Source organism: Canis lupus, chromosome 4 (genome assembly GCF_003254725.2).
Source record: "Canis lupus dingo isolate Sandy chromosome 4, ASM325472v2, whole genome shotgun sequence".
In the NCBI taxonomy this organism is placed as follows: Eukaryota; Metazoa; Chordata; class Mammalia; order Carnivora; family Canidae; genus Canis; species Canis lupus.
Window position 1 is genome coordinate 31659756 of NC_064246.1, and position 22185 is coordinate 31681940.

The 22185-nt window shown below is 37.4% G+C and overlaps 1 protein-coding gene and 2 long non-coding RNA genes across 10 annotated transcripts in view; 2 read left to right on the top strand and 1 right to left on the bottom strand.

The window, feature by feature from the left end:
* Nucleotides 1–22185, top strand: part of NRG3 (neuregulin 3) — a 1039823-nt gene that overhangs the window by 766681 nt on the left and 250957 nt on the right. The window lies entirely within an intron of this gene.
* Nucleotides 6787–20027, top strand: LOC112651760 (uncharacterized). The gene is made up of 3 exons (XR_003131013.3): nucleotides 6787–6946; nucleotides 7233–7343; nucleotides 19786–20027. It is a non-coding gene; the product is annotated as an uncharacterized LOC112651760 (long non-coding RNA).
* Nucleotides 19696–22185, bottom strand: part of LOC112651757 (uncharacterized) — a 67688-nt gene continuing 65198 nt past the window's right edge. Inside the window, exons 7-8 of one of the 2 annotated variants that reach the window (XR_007410181.1) lie at nucleotides 20848–21658; nucleotides 19696–20089 (exon numbers count right to left, since the gene is read on the bottom strand). This is a non-coding gene — a long non-coding RNA (uncharacterized LOC112651757). Of the gene's footprint in view, nucleotides 20095–20847; nucleotides 21659–22185 lie in introns of both variants that reach the window. The other variant, XR_003131007.3, reaches the window with a different exon arrangement.

A 22185-nucleotide genomic window follows, 5' to 3' on the forward strand; every position in this document is an offset into this window, starting at 1 on the left:
AATGAATGAATAAGTAAATACGTACATACATAAAGTATCATATAAATATCTAACTCCTAGGATCGTTGTGAGGAACAAATGACAATGCACATAAAGTACCTCGTTCACAGTAAGTATGTTAGCTATAAATACTATTTATAATAGTACTCAATAAATAGCTCCAAATTCCACAATATTCCTCAAACCCATTTAACGTGAAGACCTATACTCTTTTCATTATACAATTGCACTGTGTAATATTGAAATCTGAAAAATAATAGATGTTGGTTTCATAAACATTTCCATCTATGGATGACTCACGTGAACTTTGGATCATACAACCCTTTTTTATGAATTTATTTTTTATTGGTGTTCAATTTGCCAACATATAGAATAACACCCAGTGCTCATCCCGTCAAGTGCACACCTCAGTGCCCATCATCACCCAGTCACCCCCATCCTCCACCCACCTCCCCTTCTACCACCCTTAGTTCGTTTCCCAGAGTTAGGAGTCTTTCATGTTCAGTCTCCCTTTCTCATATTTCCCACTCATTTTTTCTCATTCCCAAATGAATGAGACCCTATAATGTTTCTCCTTCTCCAATTGATTGACTTACTTCACTCAGCATAATACCCTCCAGTTCCATCCACGTCGAAGCAAATGGTGGGTATTTGTCATTTCTAATGGTGAGGAATATTCAATTGTATACATAGACCACAGCTTCTCTATCCATTATCTTTCGATGGACACCGAGGCTCCTTCCACAGTTTGGCTATTGTGGACATTGCTGCTATAAACAAAAAACGCCGGGGTGCAGGTGTCCCGGCGTTTCATTGCATCTGTATCTTTGGGGTAAATCCTTGTAACAGCTTGTCTTACTAAGAGTATGTGGGTTTACCAAGGCAAATCAAATTTTCTGAAATATTACTGTTTTATGGGCACCTGAACACAAAAGCAATAGAGAAAGCTTTATAGGAAGACCCTGAAATGTCATTAGGATAAACTTGTACTGAACTTGAAATGATTGAGTATCTAGCCCAAGCAAGTCCCTATTATGTGTTCAATCAATACTTTTGGGAGGGAAGGCAAGAGGGAAGGAAGGAAGGAAGAAAGGAAAGAAGGAAGGGATAAGAAAGGGAAGGGAAGGAAAGGGAAGGAAAGGAAGAAGGAAACAAACAGGAAGGTACAATCAAGCAAGATAGAATTAATTACAAAGATTGGGGACTTTTTTTGCTCAAGTTGTTTCAAGGCTCTCCTCAATCTAGGTGCAGCCCAAAATAATCTCCATCCTTCCACTTTTGCCCCAAATCAGACCCACATCCTTTCTTCATTGTCAAGCCATATTTAGGATATTGTCCTTCCTTCCTAACCTCTTGCACAATTCCATTTTTGGAAATTTGCCCTTCATCTAGTACTTAACCTAGCATATTGCATCCATCCCCAATATTCCTGGGCAGATGCCCCACTCCCTTAAGTGAAGGATGTTTCTCTGTTCATTTATTTTATCCTTTCATATTTAATGCTTTATATGTGCCCTTTCCCCAGTCCTCATGCCCTCAATAAGAAGGCACCATTCATGTATTAGTCTTCCTCAGCACACAATAGTTTACAAATGAATATTTGCTGACTTTTTAAATATTCATACATACTTTTATGGTGCATATATATATATGTATATGTGTGTGTGGTGCTATCCATTTCTATAAATCCATTAAGAATGCATAGCTTGCTCCAAACATCAATTCAAATACAAAAGAACAGTATAGGAGACGAAGGGTATGCATGGTGAAGCAGGATGACTCCATCATGCTTTGTCCATGGTCAAGATGAAATTTCAGCCAGGTAGGTACAGTTAGGGATATGGTATTTCACCTGTGGACGCCCAGCTGGCTACAGCCCATGTGAATCTGCTTTTAGCACTTGACAGACATTGCAGGTGAAAATCAGTTTGATCAAAGTCCCAAGTTAGATCATACACTGAAAATTGATTCATCTAGGTTATACCTTAGACTGAGAAATATATTGGAAGTTTTCTACCCGAGAAAACCAGCTTGAAAATCATATAAGGCTTGTCACTCCGGGAGACTTAGATATATGAAAAGAGTTTGATATGGAAGTTTGGAAAGTACCTATACTAAACTGAACTATTGCCAAGATTATTAACACTTCACTTTGATGAGCCAAGAATTTCCATTTTCCCCATAGGGGAGGATGTCTCAGATAGTCTGAGGTGGAGAGAGGGCACAGCTTTTTATTTTAAGAATAAAGAATTTCAACTTGAAGAAAAGAATCGCGGTGAGGTTTTGACAGAGCCTGTTGGGAAGTAGAGGCAAGCATGATGTTTTATAAATGTTGGTATTACAATCAGATCACTTTGGGTAGGTGCCTTCTGATCATCTAATTAGGATAATGTCAGCTGGGCTTGAGAACCATTTCTTTTTTATAAACCATCTGTTTTGTCATAAAAGTTTCTTTATAAGCCATTTGCAGGCAGAGCATTTGTTCTTTTTTTTTTTTTTTTTGACATTATTTCTTTGTTCTCTGTTTCTACATCCTGTGTCCTGAAAGGTAGTTTTCACCTGTCTGGGAAGGATGTAGGGAGTGTAGCAGAATAAACAAAGAAATGTTTGGCAAATTAAAAAAAAAAATCACTTGATTGCAGACACAATTGTAGGATTAGTGATCTCAGACATTGAAGAGCACATTATCTCCAGTCCTTCTCTCTCTCTTTTTTTAAGATTTTATTTATTTATTCATGAGAGACACCACACACACAGAGAGAGAGAGAGAGAGAGAGAGAGAGGCAGAGACACAGGCAGAGGGAAAAGCAGGCTCCATGCAGGGAACCTGACTTGGGACTTGATCCCAGGTCTCCAGGATCACGCCCTGGGCCGAAGGCAGGCACTAGACCACTGAGCCACCCAGGGGTCCCTCAGTCCTTCTCTTGAAAAAGCAGTTCTATTTCCAAAATGATGAGCCTTGGATCAAGTTGCCTTCTGAGCTTCAATTTTCCTATTTAAAAATAAGAGTAATAAAAATGGGAGATTTTATAAGGAGCTAAATGCAATATTAAAGGACAATACAGGAGAAACAATATGTTGTCATCAATGACACATTAAAAGTGAAAGTATTTTATAAGCTAAGTAAAAAAATAACAGTTGTAACAGTTGGACACCTTTCAATCATTGGGACAAACAGTTATTGACCACTAGAAAGAAGGTTAGTATGAGTCATTTAGTAATGATTTCTACTATTGGTGGCTCACTAATTTTCTCTACCCTCGTAAGTTCTTTCTCCGAATCTGTAAGTATAGTCAGTCTTCTGCAAGCCAGTGAAGTTAATGACTATGAAATAACCATTCAGTTTTTTTTTTCCTTCATCTTAAACTTTTAACCAAAATGCAAAGCACAAATCTGTCACACTCCTGCCTCCAACTTGATCAAAATTACATGGCTCTACTTGAGCCCTGTTGAGATCCCAAGAGTCTGGCTACATATTAATAGGTCAGAAGTAATCAAAAGATCAAGAGCTTCAATCAGTTCGGGAATGTGTGGATAGAGCCTTGTGATCAAGCAGCGAGCACCAGTTATGAGCAATTGAGGGTTCTCAAGGCATTTCAGTAAAGTGTATTGGTTAAGGAAAATTTTCAAAAGCACGCTAAACAGGTAAGGAAAACAGAGCAATCTTTTTGGGATTGTGAATTTCTTGGCTGTAATAGAAGCAGTGTTGATGATATTTGTTTACATTTACACGGCATCTTACACTATTCTAAATGCCTTAAAACATATGGGCCACAGCAAGCCTTGGTTCCACCCAGTTCATCCCAATTTGCAGATAGTAAGGTTGAAAACTATGGCAGAAAACAACTCAAGATTCACATATGCCTTCACATTTTGAGTGTCTACTAACTGCAGAACTTTCTCATTCCTTTTGTCATGTAATATTTCAACTTCCAAGAATGTGTTATTATTGTCCTCACTTATAGAAATAGCGAAGGCTCAGGAACTTGGCCTGCCTCAAAAGGAGATTGGTGATAAAGCTAGGATTTGAACCCCAGAGTTCTGATCTTTTGGGAAGTGTGGCTGCTGGCCATGCTCACAGCCTGAGTTACTCTGTGAGGTGGATCCTGGCAGTGAGGAGGGAGAGGAGAAGAAAACAAGCCACAGGGCAGATGGCAGTGCTGGGTGGAAGAGGACCGCACTGCAACTGCCAGGCTGTAATGTATTTCGTCTGGTAAAAGTTCATGAATACCTAACAGGTTGTCCTATGGACTCCAATATCCTAATCCTTGAAAACCCTTCCTAAAAAACATCATGTCTCTAGTATGGACTTGATAGATTCTCTGCATTCATATTGTTTTTGGATGCCCTTAGCACTCCTCAGACCCAGTGCAGTGGGAGGACAGTTTGATTTCTTTGCATGAGATTCCTCATTCCAGAGAAATACTCATAACTGGGGCTGTTATCAATGACTTCAACATCCTTTCAGTTGCTCAGCCAAAGAGCTTTGGAAGCATCCATGACCCCTTGCTTTCTTTCACATTCTTTACCCAGTGGCATAAAGTTGTTAGGCTCTACCTGGAACGACATGTAAATGCTACCACTACCCCTCCCTCCACCACCACCATATGTGATTTCTAGATCATGCCTTAGATGAACCCCATGCCTTTTTTTCCCTATAAAATTCTGCCCCAAAAGAATCCTCTACCCAACCTTTGCATAATTGAATTTTTCTCATTTCATGTGGTGGTGTAAAAAATATCCCTATGAAATTTCAACTTCTATCTTTTGATCCTTCCTTTCAAACTCTGAGCTTCTGAGAATATGTTTGAACTTCGAGAGGTGTATTGTCCATCGTGTTAGCTCGTTCTCAGATTGCTTTCATGTCATCCCTCCCCTCTCCCTCACGTGCACACGTGCACACACACAAACCCACCCATCATTCAGGTCTTTATCCCAACCACTAATATAACTGTTGTGAAGGACAAGCACAAGGGCTCAGGCTACAGCGGGCTGCTCCAGGCTTCTGTCCAACCTGATATTAGTCAGCACTTTAGAGGGACAGTTGATGGTTATACTAGCTATAAATCTATAAATCCATACTATATCATATCCCTCTCTCTTGCCCACAAGGACATCATTTGCTCTGCTAAAAATCAAGAAGCGCTCTATCTATGTCATTCTTCTAGTTTGCCAGTCTACTAATGCTACCAAAGGAGAAAATTGTATTAGATTGACTTGTCTTATTATTCCAATGCATGAGGGAACCTTGTCATAAATCTTTAAGGTTTTAATATTACGGCATTCCCAGTTTTATTTATGCATGTCTGTTTTCATCTTTCTGAAGTGACCACCTCCGGTCTATTGGCAGCTCTGTCATCTTCCAAGATTTTGCAAATGTTACTTCATAATTATTTTCAGTGGTATTTACAACGGGTTCATTCATCAAGTATCATTCATCCAAATATTTTTAAGTATTGGTATTTGAGGCCTGACTCAACTCATAATTCAACTATATAGTTGCTTAAAATCTTCCTCATAAAGGAAGGTGCTCAGAATATTACATTAAGAAGGCAGGTTGAGCACATGCATCTGTCTTGTGGCCATCCCACCCAAATCGCTGAATGGTAGAAGTAATACATGATGAGAATAACTTGATAATAGTGCTATCATAAATTTTGGAGGTGTCAGTTTTTGAATAGAAACTTTTGAAAATTGAATGCATATTGAATTTGTTTGTTGGAAAAACAGGTATGGAGGAAACCATTACTGACATAGAAAAGTAAAGGGGGAGGCGGGTTCTGTGGTATTTGAATTTCATGATCAATAAATGCATGATAAGCCCTTTGCACTAGTGCTTCTGAAGCTTTGCATGTATTTGAATCACCTGAGGAACTTGTTCAAATGCAGAGTCTGATTAGATGAGCTGCGGTGGTGGCCAGGAGTCTGCATTTGATGCCAGAAAATGCTAACACAACTGGTTCTTGGGCCCTGCTTTGAATAGTAAGAGTCTTGATCTGAGGCTCTCTGGAGTGCCTGGCAGCCTATTTTAGCAAGTCCTCCAGGGGAACCTGATAGAAGCTCAAATGTGAGACCCACTGTTAGTAGATGAACAGGTGCATTTAGTACCACTGATTTATTACTCTCCCTTTGCCTACACTTCCATTCCCTCCTGTTTCAGCTATAGGCTCCACAAGTATTTTCTCCCCAAATTAAAACCTTCCCTAACTATGCTTTCAGATAGAATTAGTCAGTGCTGCTGAGGAGGGCCTATATTGTTGATTTATCACCTGGGGTAGAACATAGCCAACTTGGAGATAACCTTTAACTCTACAATCTACTTGAAAGGTGAACAAAAGAAAAGGCAGCTCTACCCACTGAGAAAATCTACCCAAGAGATCCATCCCAGGTTGAACCATTTCTTACCTTGGTATTTGCATGATGGGGTCCCAAGCTTTCTTGTGAAACTCACCTTTCCTTAATTTGGCTGCCAGTTGGCACCCAAACCACCATTTATATGGAGCCTGTTTCTAGTTTTACTTCTGTTTTTTTTTCTTTTTTTTTTTTGTGTGTGTGTGTTTAGGGACCACCCCAGGGCAACCATAGAAGCCAAACATATATTAAAATAGTTGAATCTTATTATTCAAAAATTAAATAATAATAATAATTAATAATATAATAAAAATAATAAAAATAATAAAAATAAAAGCTAATAAGTAAAATATTAATCCTCCTACCTTGTTAATAATCTGGAAGTCTAGGTTCATATTTAGAATTTTGGACTCTTCAGAGTTCCCCATGTGAACACGGAGTCACCCAGACAACCTGTATCTGGTCCTCAAGCTCTTCACCTCTACCGCAGACAACCACTCACTTTCTTTTCTTTCTCTCTCTTTCTTTCTTTTCTTTCTTTCATTTTCTCTTTTTCCCCCCTCAGTGTATAGCTGTTCATCTCAGCGTTCCACAAGTAGGTATATATTAGGGATTCTAGACAATCTCTTCAGCTATAATACCTCATTAGAGAAGCAATGTTAAGTACTTCCACCGGGCAGTTAAGGTGAAAGAAAGCTTGCCTCCCTCTAATGACATATTAAAATCTCCAGGGGAACACGTGAAATTTGAAAAGCATCGAAGATGATGGCCCAGTTAACATTTTTCGCTTTGAAATCATTTTATATAATGTGTCCATGCCCTTCTTGATTATGTCTCAGGAAGAAGTCATTATTTATAAATATCAACAATATTTATTTCAGAACTTTTTGTATTTTAAAGAAATGACACATGATAGACAAAACTAGAGCCCCTTGGACATTTTCTTCCTTTACTGCACAAACCGCTTTCCCTCCTGTGAGTCTCCATCCTGGGTAAGTATTTACATTTTGTCCGCATGCAGAGCTGGTGCTCAGCTGATAGGAGGCATACACACTGATTTCTTCATATTTTTCCATACAACATCATGTTATATGAGTAAAACAGGCTTATCTATTTCTGGATATTTTATTCTAAGCACCCAATCAAAAACAAATATAAATTTGATATAAATTTGAAACATTAAATATATATATATGTGTGTGTGTGTGTGTGTGTGTGTAAACATGCATATATAAAACCTACTTTTGAAAATATAACGGACACCTTTCCACGCACCACTCCTTTTCATCACGTCATTGTTGGCATATTAACTGCATGTTCTTTTTTTTCTTTTTTTTTTTTTTTAACTGCATGTTCTTTTTATGAAGTAAGACAACAGAAACACTGGAGAACTTTTAGAAAAATTCCCTTTCATTTCATTCTCTTCCCAAAGTAGCCATTCTGATAAATTCAGGATTTCACATTCCATGAATTTCTTTCTTAATGCCACAAATGCTGGGTTTTAAGATTGTTCTCCTTATCCTACACTTGCTTCAATTTTACTATAAGTATCTAGCTGTGGTTTGGTTGATTTTATTTTAGAAGTTATTTATTTGGCTACTTTCAGTGTTGTTTGGAGAACTCCTATCTTTTTTTCAGTCTTGATAATCCTTAGTTATTTTTTCAAGTATTGCCTTTCGTTCATTCTGTTCTGGAATGATTCTCAAGCATATGCTACAGCCTCTTCAGCTCTCCTACATGTGTTTTTTTTAGGATTTATTTCTTTATCCCCCTGGGTTTCTTTCTGGGTGGGTTTCTAGGACATCTTTCAATTCATTAATTTGTTTTTAATTGTATCACTGTGTTTATCCCATCTAATGTACTTTCTAATTTATTTCCAGTTGGTTATTTTTCATAAGACAAGAGGGGATTTTTTTGGGGGGGGATGCTTTTCTTTTATGCTATTTTATTTTATACTTTAATTTATTCCATTGAGGATTTTAAACATATTTTAGAACATCTGTTGAATGGTTCCATAAAATTCATTTTTTTTCTGGAGTGAATCTTACTGACTGTCTTGTATCGGATTCAGTTTCTTCATTTGTTTTCAGTATTTGCCTTCAGTCTCTTTTTAATGAGAGTTGTGAGGTTTTTTTTTTTCTATTTTTCTCTCTGTTCCTGCCTTCTTCTTCTTCTCTTCCTGTTTACTTTTCTTTCTCCTTTTTTTTCAGTTTGCCATTTTTTTAAGTTTTAATTTTTTTAATTCAATTAACCAACATATAATGCATAATTAGTTTCAGATGGAGTGTTCAGTAACTTATCAGTTGCGTCTAATACCCAGTACTCATCACCTGCTTACTGTTCCTGATGCCAGCTATCTCCATACTGGCATTGGCAGTTGCCTCTCAGACCCCCTGGACTCAGGCAATCCAGAACCAAGTTTAACAAGGCTGTGATACTGTAGATAAGCAGATTCAGTTCCTGGACTAGCAGAAGTCTGTGATCAGCTCATGGGTTCCGTGTTCACATCCCGTCTTTTCTGTAGGTTTTTCAATTACTTAGGTACTGGCCAATCAGATAGCCATTTGCCACTTGTGACAATTGAAATGTAATTTCCAATCACTTAAATTATATAAAATTTAAAATGCAGTCTTCCAATTGCATTAACCATTTGTATCTAATGGGTACCTTAAGGGATGGCTCTTTTCCATCATTGTAGACAGTTATGCAGATAGCACGCTCTAGAGTTATCATTCCAGGCATTTCTGTCTCTCAGCAGCAGTGTTTTAAGTTACTCTTCTTTGGAGGGGGTGAGCCACATGCTCTCACCCTACTGCTCTCACACAGGGATACTGACTCTGTTTATTTGTTCTGTGAGGTCACTTTTAGCCTTCTTTTCCAGAAGGAGCTGAAGATCCGGTGCCTGCACTTGGATCCCGAACCTGGCATGTCCATAGCTGCAGAACCTCTCATACTTTGGATTTCTGTTCTTTTTCTGGTCTTCAGATTAGAAGCTGCTTCTAGATTTTTCTTTTTATATTTGAATAATTATGAATAGTTGTTTCGAGCACAGGGAGCTCTGAAGCAAGAACTCTGTGCATCTTGACCTAGAAATAGTCTGTTCACCTTTACTATATGTAGGTTTATATTCCATTATAATTTTGAACCATCTATGTTTGTTTACACATAGCCATTTTATGGCTATTGGCTGCTTCTAATTTTCATAATTCAAATAAATGCTACCATTACCATTCTTGCATATAACTTCTGCACTAGCATGAGAGTTCCTTTATGGGCGTATAGCAAGATAAGAAATGGAGCTGCTGGATCATAGAAAACATGCATACTTAATAGTGTTTTATATCATTCTGTAAAATTGTGGCACCAATTTATGTGTTCTTTTCCATAATTTTCCAGGATTTAAAATTTATTGTTGTACCCATGTTAGGTATATAATGCTATCTCATTTTAATTTTCACTTATTAATTTATTAGAGAATCCTATTTCTTATTTTTCATTATTGTTTTGAGTTTGGTTTGGGGGGGATGGGTCATTTGGGTTTCTGCTTTTGGTGGTAAAAAGATTATATCTAAATTAAATAAGTAAATCTTCAAAAAAATGGGAGGAGGGGATGACACCTGAGTGGCTCAGTCAGTTGGGTGACTAGTTCTTGATTTTGGCTCAGGTCATGATCTCCGGGTCCTGGGATGGAGGTCAAGACCCATGTTGGGTTCTGCACTCACTGGGGATTCTGCTTCAGGTTTCTCTCTCTCCCACTATCCCTCCCCCTACTAGCTCTTTAAAATAAATAAATCTTTAATAAATAAATAAATAAACTTTGTTTTTGTTATTTTTAATTGTGCAGAGGTGTTTTGCTTTTGTAGTAAGAAATCAAATTGATTTGGTTTGGGGGGTTGTTTTTTTTTAAGATTTATTTATTATAGAGAGAGAGGGAACATGAGTGGGAGGGATAGAGAGGGAGGGAGAAAGAATCTCAAGCAGACTCCACACTAAGTCTCACAACTCTGAAATCATGACGTGAGCTGAAACCAAGAGTCAGACACTTATCCAGCTGTGCCACTCAGGTGGTCCTGATTTGTTTTTAATTTTGATGAGTTTTTTTTTTCCTCTTGTGTCTTAGTCAATAAGTTATTCTCTAGCCCAAGTTCATAAAGATATCTTGCTGTTATATTTTCTTCTAAACATTTTAAGATCTATTTTTCATCTTTAAAAATATAATACCTCTGGATATGTCTTCTTTGTGTGTAGAGAGCCCATAATTGAATTTATTCCATACTTGTGTATGGATTTTCCTCTCCTGTCTGACTTCTAATGTTCCATGAATGTTACACTAATATGCAAGTATATGTAGGCTTATTTCTATTCTCTATTCTTTTTTTAAAAAAAAAGATTTTATTTTTTTTTTCATGGAGACATACACACACACAGAAAGAGAGAGAGAGAGAGAAAGAGAGAGAGAGAGAGAGGCAGAGACACAAGCAGGGAGCTTGCAGGGAGCCCCGATCCTGGGTCTCCAGGATCATGTCCTGGGCTGAAGGCAGCACTAAACTGTTAAGCCACCAGGGCTGCCCTCTATTCTCTATTCTTTATTCTTGATCTAATTACACATGATACAATTTCACACTGTCTTCATAACTGGTCTTTGTATCTCTTAAAGCAAATCTGCCTCATCTTGTGTGCCTTCAAGGTTTTGTCTGTCTATCCATTGACTTACTACTTTCACACTTTAATAATCTAATTTTTGCATCTTACATACATACACACATATACACATTTATATGGGGAATACATTTAACTTGTACATAAATTTGGAAGAATTGCCATTTTACGATATTGCTTCTTCCATTCAGGAAAATGAAATACTTTTTTATTTCTCCATTTAGGTAAATAATTTTTAGATCCTTCATGAAATTTTGTGATTTTTCTCCAAAGGGATCTTATGCACCATTGACTAGATGAATTTGATGGTAGTTCATAATTTTAGTTGCCATTTTGAATGGGATTTCTTTAAAAAAAAAATCCTTTTTCTAAATATTTGCCAGTGGTATATAGAAAGGCAAGTATTTTATATGTTGTGTTTTGTCAAGAAAGATTAATGAAATTCATTATTATTTTAATTTTGATACTTTAATAGAGATTATAATATCTTAGAAAAATAATAAATATTTATTTAGAAATAAAATAAAAAATTAAATAAATGGTGTATTTTCTTAAACCATATTTATTTTCCTGTTTTTATTTTGCTGACTAAAACCACCAGGAAACTAATTGAAGTATTGAATCCAGGCATGCTTGTTTTATCTGACTTAAAAATCTGACTTCTAATATTTTCCTGTGAAGTAATGTTGAAAATTATATTATTATATTGTTACTATAGGACAGGGAATCTTGAACCTTAGGGTGCATCAGAAATACCTCTAGGGCTTATAAAAACACAGATTGCTATTCTCCACCCCTAGAGCTTCTGATTCAGTAAATGTGGGCTGGATGCAGATAATTTCTATTGCAGAACAACTTTTCAGGAGGTGCTGTTGCTGCTGGTTAGAAGACCATACTTTGGGAACAAAAGTAGAGGAGGTAGAGAGGCTGGGGTTTGTGGATGGGAGGCAGGTTCCAGTGGTCAAGTGAGGGCTCACTGAGAAGGTGCCCTCTGAGCCACACTTTGAGGACATGAGTCAGTTTGCCATGAAGATGCCTAGAAGAGCATCTCAGATAGAGGGAACACAAGAATGTTCTGGACATGTTCGGCAAACTTCAAAGAGGCTATTATGGTGAGAAGGGCATGACCTGGAAGAGTCATAAAAGACACAGTAGAGGGGTGACAGGAGGACAGGAGGACCTTATTGGTGATTAAAAGGACTCTTTCTTTCATTTTCCATTTTTTAATAAATTTATTTTTTATTGGTGTTCAATTTACCAGCATACAGAATAACACCCAGTGTTCATCCCGTCAAGTGTCCCCCTCAGTGCCCGTCACCCATTCACTCCCACCCCCCGCCCTCCTCCCCTTCCACCACTCCTAGTTCATTTCCCAGAGTTAGCAGTCTTTATGTTCTGTCTCCCTTTCTGATATTTCCCACACATTTCTTCTCCCTTCCCTTATATTCCCTTTCACTATTATTTATATTCCCCAAATGAATGAGAACATACACTGTTTTGTCCTTCTCTGATTGACTTACTTCACTCAGCATAATACCCTCCAGTTCCATCCACGTTGAAGCAAATGGTGGGTATTTGTCGTTTCTAATGGCTGAGTAATATTCCATTGTATACATAAACCACATCTTCTTTATCCACTCATCTTTCAATGGACACCAAGGCTCCTTCCACAGTTTGGCTATTATGGACATTGCTGCTATAAACATCAGGGTGCAGGTGTCCCGGCATTTCATTGCATCTGAATCTTTGGGGTAAATCCCCAACAGTGCAATTGCTGGGTCGTAGGGCAGGTCTATTTTTAACTCTTTGAGGAACCTCCACACAGTTTTCCAGAGTAGCCGCACCATTTCACATTCCCACCAACAGTGTAAGAGGGTTCCCTTTTCATGACTTAGCAATTTGCTCTGAAGATAGTGTGGCTTCTTATCACATGATATGACTTACGTTTTAAAAGAATTATCTGACCTTTGTGCTGAAAGTAAACATGAGGGTGCCAGGATAAAAATATAGAGACCAGGTGAGGGGCTATATCAGTAATCCAAGGGAGACTTGTGGCCTTGTTGGTGGGGCTCCATAGTTCCAGCTGGGGCCTAACATATTTCTTGCCATTGGGTAAGGAATTTGGTAAAAGGAGGAGTAATAGCTGTTGCCAAAGCTTTTTGCCTGAACAACTGAAAGGATGTTGGAGTCATTCAAGGAGACTCCTATGTCTCTCAAATGAAGAACCTCCAGTAAGGACACCAAACTCTCCTCCCACTGCACTGGATGTGAAGAGTGCTGAAGGCATCCAAACGAGTATCAATGAAGATAATTTATCAAGTCCATACTAGGGGCATGCTGTTATTTATGAAGTATTATTAAAGGACGAAGGACCGCTGTGGACTTCCTTTTGAAAAAATAAATTATATTTTAGGACTGGCTGCTGTTAAACCTGCAGCTTGACGCCAAACCAACTCAAAATGAATATGGCAATGCTCAGATTTGACATGGAATAGATTTATTCTTCCTCTTGATATTTGCCTCTGGAAAACAGTAGTTGTTTCAACTCACATGTTTTTCCTGAAAATGAGACTGGAACGTTCCTCTGACAAAGTGAATGTTCCTTCCCACACTAAGATGCCTGCTGTGAGCAGCTTCAGAACCAGCTCTGTTTCATGGACAAAGAAAAGCATATTGTGGAAGTAACCACATCTTATGCTTCTCTTCTACTTTTCCTTGCATTTATTTTTATTATTCCTAAAAAGCCAAAGCCAATTATTTTCTTCAGATTTACATGAACTATTGATCTTATATAAAATGTGCCTTACTCTTTCCAGCTTAAGTATGATTACCTTTGATTCTCCCTGGCTGTGGGATGGATCATGCCCTAATTTAAAAAATCAAGTTTTCACATAAGGCAAGAAAATTGCCAAGTGTACACAAGAGTTGATGTCTATTGCTAACTGTCTAACAGGAAGAACATTGTGGCATATCAGAAAAGAGTTTTTAATCAGCATTGCATACAGTTCTTACTTATATTGCTAATGCAAGTATATTTAAGTGATTATTTTCCCTACCAATCAGATCAGTGGCTCACTGATGCGACATAGAGGGAAGTCCACATCTCTTCATCATTAACATCTATTAACTATATTGTTAGTATTTCTGTGTATTCTTAAACATTAAAACAAAAATATGATTTTCATTGCAAGTGTTCAACTTTTATCTTCTGAATAACAAATGGGCTGGAGAAGCTCTTCTATAATTTCCCACCATCATCACCATTATTTAGTTTGTAAATAGTGAGATTGAATTTTTTTATTTGAGTTCAGGAAAAAGAGGACAGACTTAGGAGTTTAAGAGACCTGGGTGTCAATCTTGACTCTTTTCAACAGCACCCCAGACAAGTTGTCATCCCACCTCTGCTTGAGTGTTCTAGTGACAGAAAATGTATTACTTAACTTCCACAGGGTGCATTTATTTTTACAATTTCTAGCTGTTTTTTCCATATATGCATATAAACATTTGAGCCTTGATTTCTTCAACAAATAAATGGAAATTGAGAGGTGTCTGGGGGTTCAGTCAGTTAAGCCTCTGACTCTTAATTTCAGCTCAGTTCATGATCTCATGGGTAATGAGATCAAGCCTGGCCTCCAGTTCTGCAGTCAGTGAGGAGTCTGCTTGAAGATTCTCTCCTTCTGCCCCTTCCCTCACTCTGAGGCTCACACACATGCTCTCTCTCTCTCTCTCTCTCTCTAAAAAATAAAAAATAATAATAAAAAAATAAACGGAAATCAAAATGGAAATACCAGGGGGCAGAGAGTTAAAGATAATATGTATAAAATGTCATTCTATATTTTATTTTATTATTGCCATTGTCATTCTAAAGGTTCAGTTAATATTAGTCATTACTATTATTATTAATTTTTAAAGCATATGTCAAGTCTTTGCAGGAAGAAGACAGTGACATTGGAAGGTAACGATATAATAAATAAACATAAAGTGAATTTGAGATTGTTTTGATATAAATTTAATTCTGTAGAACTAATACAAGAATCTCATTAATTGGCAGAATAATGATATAGGAACAATTGCAGGCTAACTTCAAGTGGAGAATATTTTAGGTATTTAGCATTAAGGTAGATTTGTAAGTGGAGGCAGTATCAAGTCTGTATATATTCTAAGAGGAAATATTATCTTATTATAAATGTAGATCAAACCAATAAAGTGACATGTAAGATAGAGCTTCAAAAAGAAAAAAAAAAAAAGAGCTGGATGGGAATCCACTTGTCTCTGGCTTTCAGTAAATATGGGGAACTGTGAAGCCACAGGCTTGTGTTCTGTGGGGACCACCGCAGACATCTCAGGCTGGGTTCCCTGCCTCCTGTCTCAGCCCTGTCTCACCCAACCTCCACACCACTGTGGGAAAAATAAATAAATATTTTAAAACACACACATTATATATAGGCATACTGCTCTCACATGAAAATATTTGTACTCAAACTCAAACAACACACTCCTCCACATATCTCAGAACTACGATCTGTTCAGGCAGATAAGAACCTCAGAGAGAGAGAGAGAGAGAGAGAAATCCCTTACAGCTTTCTTCACAATTACACTGGTACTGAATCAGAACACACACAGTTCTCAGTGATTGGTTGCCCTATGGGAGTCATCCAGGGGAGGTGTAGACTTAGAGGACTCAGGGTGTTCTGTGGATCATAACTAAAATTGAAGTGAGGTTCAGCAACAGTTGATAGATTTAACTTTTCTTTGTCCAAACAAAAAACGAGCTCTCATTCATTTCACGACAGGCACATAATTATTGATGGAAGCCATTAGGAAGAAATCATAGGTGCTAAAGACTCCCACACTGTGTATCCATTTCAAGACTACTACTCTATATCTATCCTACATCTGTATCTACTAACAGTGTGGAAAGAAAATTAGGGCGGAAACCATTACCACGGATTACAAAAGTGTTTATATGTAATTTAAAGGGTCCCATAGAGAACAACTGGTGGACTGGACCCCAAAATAACTTATTCTGTAACAGGAAATGCAAAAGCTTGGATCATTAGAATATAGATGCTCAAAATTATGAAATATTAAAGCAAATATTTTTTAAAAACCATTTTTTGAGGAAAATGGTTTCTATTTAATCAATGAAAATGCACTTATTACTATGAAATCACATATATATATATTTTTTAATTACGACTAGACTTTTACCAGTTCTTTCATTGGTTTATGTGGACTAAATTCAAGACCAAATCCTAATCAAAATAAAGAAAATAAATACCTTAAACAGAGTTGTATAGGTGTATGAAACTGTAAGTAGGTTTTTAGATCTACAAACTTTTTTGGCCCGTTTAAGGTTTGATCCTAGACCACAGCCTTGTATTAATAAGTTCTCACAGCAAATCATGATCATCAGTGATCATGAGTTTTAAAGACAGGATACTCTCAAGCAGATTTTTTGGCATTATCTGCTTCAATGTTCTCATCCAATATCATTCATTTGTAGAAGGACATTGAATCATGCATAAGAGAAGGCTTTCACATAACCTCCAAACAGAGCAGACCTTGACCAATTCAAAAATAGAGGAATACTGAATTTTTCGACCAAGTGGTTCTCCGGCCTCTGCGGTAACCTTCTATTTCTGTATGATCTGTTGACACGGCTTTCCTCCTATTGAGCCACTGTCTCAGTCCCTTCTGCTCCCTCTCACCTGCAGGTCTTTCTCTATGTCAGGGCCTCACAGAACAAGACCCAACCTAGGGTCCCAAGCTACCTGTCATCTGGGGATAACAACTATCATGCTCTCTTTCCCTCAAGGGAGACTATCTCCAGGTCTATGGTTCACCAACATGTTTCTCTATTTATTTTCATTGTCCCTATTAAAAAGTGGCAAGTAAACCTTCTATTCTAGGTGTGGTTTCTCTATTCCAAGAACAGGGCAGTCTTATTGATTCTGATTATTTCTCCCTCCGCTGTTCAATATCTACCTCCTGTTCATAGCAAAGGTTACTATTGGCACTAAAGGTTCTAATATATGAGTCAACAGCTGTGGGCAAAGGAAAAGTAATTTAAAAGCTTTAAAATATTCAGCAATGAAGAATTATAGGCAAAAAGCCCTGGACACAAATCACAGCTTCAAACTCTACTAGCTTTGTGATTTGATCAAATTACTTAATCATTCCAAACCTCTTTTTTTCACCTATAAAACAACAAATAAAATAATGCTGACCTAACCATACTGGATGGGAAATGCAGGTACAGTAATTTTATAAAGTATCTAGCACAGAATTTAGAACATCGTAGGCACTTGATAAATGCAACTCCTCCCTTTGCACATCGCATAATGTAGATTACTTCCAGAAGCCTCCGTCACTTCTTATTTACTTCTGACAAATGATTTTTTTTAAGTACTAATTATAAAATGGACTAATTATGTTGTAGCCTTGGGAAGTTTCAGAGTAGGTCATTAAAGTTGTAATTGTGGTGTGACTTTTTTCAGATAGAGGTCTGGTAATAAATCCCCCAGAAACCTTTATATAATGTAGCTTTTTTTATTTGAAGCCAAGGAACAGAATAAGAAAACCAGAGCTTTTCATCTTCAAAAGAGTTTATAAGTTTTAAGTAATTAATAGGCATAGCTCTCTTTTATGCACCAGGCCTGGGCGATTAGCCCTCTTGGCAAAGGAGGAAATGTGTGCCCTGAGGGATAAATCACTTTCCCCAAGGAACTGTGAGCAGGGTGTGAATGTGAGTGTTGGCACCTACACGTGTGTGAGTGTGGTGGAGGTGGGTTCCGGATAGAAGGAGCAGTGAGGATCCTAAGAAGGACCGATGCCGAGGCCTACTATGATATCTCTCTTCTAAGTTTAGTGAGATCTCTGTTCTCTAGAATGGGGAAAGGGATTTCTGTTGCTGGTATTGTAATAATGTGCATGGTGCTTCTGTTAAGAGATATAGGTACTTAGATAAATACCTTATTATGTGCTCTGTAGAGTATCTGCTGTATGGACCAACCCTGTTCATATGTTTGCTCCTAAATCCATACCCTGGCCCTTCTCCTGGTCTGCTCACCATCTCAGGAAGTTACATTTCCCAGGCTCTCTTGAACAATGGCTTCTGAGTGGAGTGCCCAATGGAAGGCATTAAATTTGAAGGCAGGCCTCTATTTCCGAACTCTCACTTTGCTTTTTCTTTTCTGTTTCTTGGTTTATTTCCAGCAGCAGTTCATTTAGGGTTCCAGCTCCTGTCTGATAGACCCCATGGATTCACCCTGGTTTTCTTGACTCAGACTCCTCCCTTTGTCCTGTCAACCCATGGGTGGGAGTGATTTCATGCTGTTGCCCATCCCTGAGTTACTTTTTTGTCCTCTGTTTAGCTTCTCATACGTTCTTCACTTGCTCAATCAATTTTCTATTAATATTTCTTATTTTGAATATTTAAAGAGATTTCTGTTTCCAGATATACCACCTCTTTCTTTCTTAGTATATTTAATTTTGAATGACTGTGTGGATTGAGAAGTTAAAATATGATAGCATACTATTAAGTCTAAAGTCATATTAAATATCATTGTATTTTCTTTTAGGCTTTTTTAGATTAATTAAATTATGCCATTATATAACTGTGGGCAAATCATTAGACTCTTAGTTTCACTTTTATCCTAATCTGTATAGTAAATATAAAATGACAGGCCCTATATTCCTCAGAAGGTTGTTAATAATAAAATGGACCACTAAAAGATATACATAATACTATTTGCATGGTCAAGAACTACATGGGATAGGGACGTCTGGGTGGCTCAGCTGTTGAGCATTCACCTTTGGCTTAGGGCGTGGTCCCAGGGTCCCAGGATTGAGTCCTCCATCAGGCTCCCTGCATGGATCCTGCTTCTCCCTCTGCCTGTGTCTCTGCCTCTGTGTGTGTGTGTGTGTCTCATGAATAAATAAATAAAATCTTAAAAAAAAAAAAAAAGAGAGAGAGAGAGAACTACATGGGATAAAGAAATAAACGGTCTCTAGTGTCAGTTTATACTGATGTCAGAGCCAAGTTCCAACACATGCTTCCCATGTGCCCTGGGACACAGAACTTAATTTCTCTCAATTTGGGTCTCTTTTATCTACGAAACAGTAGTACCCATATCTCCTGTTTTATCAGCTTCATGAGGATTACTTCGTCTAAACTGAGTCAAGATCTCAGCACTGTGCTCTGAATAGAGGAGGTTACATCTCTCTTCAACTGTGACACTACAAGATGTAGAACTTTCTGATAGCACTTCCGTGTTGATTTATTCCTACATAAAACACATATAGGACCATCAAATATATCACCCATAACTTGATTACCTGTCTCTCTCTCTTTTATTTATTATTATTATTATTATTTTTAATTTGAAAGTAAGCATCATGGTTTACTGGTTTCAAGTCACTACTTACCTAAGTTGCCATTTCAGCTTGCCAAATACTCCAGTTAAATAACGTTCCTTTGAACTCCATTTTGAATTTACTGTTGATGGAGGTCTACTTAATTTTTGTAAGCTTACTTGTACCAGGTTGTATTTTCCTGTTTTAATTATAGGTCAACACTCTTATCCATATCACTGTTAGAAAGAATATTCCCTTATGTGCCTTCCCTAAGCTTACCCATCTTCACTCATGCTCTCATGTGATTTTCCTGATTCCCATAGGACATTCAGTTTTAGAATATGTTTTACTCTCCATTCTTGTCCAAGCTAGTGACATTGATATTGCCACCTCTTTTTGACCTTGTTTGGTTACCAGAACTCTAGCCAGTGGAATTGTGCTGACTGATCTTCAGTAAAACATATGCTTTCACTGGAAAAGCTCTGAGAAGTCTGGCATCAGGGATGTCTTGTGGATTTAGGAATATCTTTGCCTTTTAAGAAGAAATGCTAAAAGGGAGAAGGAATACTGGATTTAGAAACAAACTCCATGGGCTCTAAGTCTTGTTCTACTGGTTTTGGTCTTTGATGTTTTAGGTAAGTCCTCATCTTTGTTTTATATTGTCCTCCAGAAAATGAGGTTGTTAGAACAGACTTCTTATGATGTCTTCTACTCCACCAATCTGTCCTATCAGAAAACAGTTAGATTTGAGTCAAAAACTATGCCTACTCATCTATACTACTTTGGATATTTCTATATTGAATAGATATATTTATTTAATTTTTATTAAATTATGTAATATTTAATTTTATTAGATATTTTCTTCTTAAATAAATTCATTTGTTAAATATATGTTAAATAAATATTATATTTATTTATTAAGACTTTACTTTTTAAGAGAAATTTTAAGTTCATAGCAACATTGAAGGAAAGGTGCATTTATTATTTATTTCCCATGTACTCCCCTACACATGCATAGCCTACTGCATTAAGAAATCTCCCACCAGAGTGGTACAGTTGTTTAATTGATGAACCTACAATGACACATAATAATCACAGAGAGTCCCATGGTTTATATTAGGTTCATTCTCGGTGGTGTACAGTCTATGAGTTAGGACAAATGTCTAATGACATCCATCCATCATTGTGGCATCATGCAGAGTATTTGCACTCCCTAAAACTTCTCTGTGCTCTGCCTATTTATTTCTCACCCCACAAACCGTGACAACCACTAATTTCTTAGTGTCCATAGTTTTTACTTTTTTCATTGTGTCATATAGTTAGAACCATACAGTATGTATCCTTTTCAGATTGACTTCTTTCACTTGCTAACATGCATCTAAGTTTCCTCCTTGCCTTTTTCATGGCTTGATAGCTCATTTCTTGTTTAGCCCTGACTATCATTCCATTGTCTGAAGGTATCAAGGTTTATTCACTCACCTTCTGAAGAACATCTTGGTTACTTTCAAATTATATCAATTATGAATAAAGCCACTCTAAAGATCCATGTGCAGCTTGTGTAGACATGAGTTTTCAACACCCATTGGTAAATACCAACAAGCATGATTGCTGGGGCAGATGGTAAGACTGTGTTTGGTTTTGCGAGAAACCGCTTAACTATCTTCAGAAGTAGCAGCACCATTCTCAGTAGCAATGAAGGGCAGTTCTGTTGCTCCATCACTTGGCCAGCATTTGATATTGTCAGTGTTCTAGATTTCGCCGTTCTAATAAGTGTGTAGTGGTCTGGTTATTGTTTTAATTTGCATTTCCCTTATGACATACAATGTGGAGCATCTTTTCATATGTTTATTTGCCAAGGGTATATCTTCTTTGGTGAGGTGTCTGTTAAGGCCTTTGGCTCATTTTTTAATTGGACTATTTGCTTTATTCTGGCTAGAGATTGAGAGTTCTCTGTATATTTTGGATAACAGTGCTTTATCAAATTATATCTTTTACAAATATTTTCTCCTACTCTGTGGCTTGTCTTTCATCTCTTCTCATTGTCTTTCATCTTTTTGTTACATCTTTTTGCTTCAAAAACATACTGTAGTATTGGGAAATTCATATTATAGAAACAAATGGGGGTGCCTGGGTGGCACAGGTGGTTAAGCGTCTGATTCTTAATTTCAGCTTAGGTCATGATTGTGAGATAGAACCCCACATCGGCCTCAGCACTGAGCATGGAGCCTGCTTCCGATGCTTCCCATCTCCCCACTGGCTTGCATTCTCTTCTCTCTCTCTCTTTTTCTCTCTAATTAAAAAATAAATAAATAAATAAGAAAAAAAAGGATGAAAGAAAAGAAAATCAAATAAAGATGTGACATTACAATTGAGTCCTAAATAGTCAGTGAAGCCAAGAACTGGAATCGTCATGGGGCACCTGGGTGGCTCAGTACTTTAGGCATCTGACTCTTGGTCATGATCTCAGAGTCCTGAGATTGAGCCCTGCATAGGGTTCCATGCTCAGCTTGGAGTCTGCTTGTCCCTGTCCCTCTGCTTCTCCCTCCCTAGTTCTCTCTCTCTCTCTCTCTCATAAATAAAGAAATAAATCTTAAAAAAAGAACTAGAATTGTTTTTAAAATGAAACGATTTACTATATTTAAATTGCTTCATCTAAATGTATATATATATATTTTTTAAAAATATATATCTAAGTGTATATATATATTTTTTTTAAAAAAAATAAATAATATGAATGTGCTTATACTGAAAAGCCACCTGCCCTAGCCTCCTCCCTCTGCACGGCTCCTCCACTCCTGAACTTGCATCTCCCTCCCC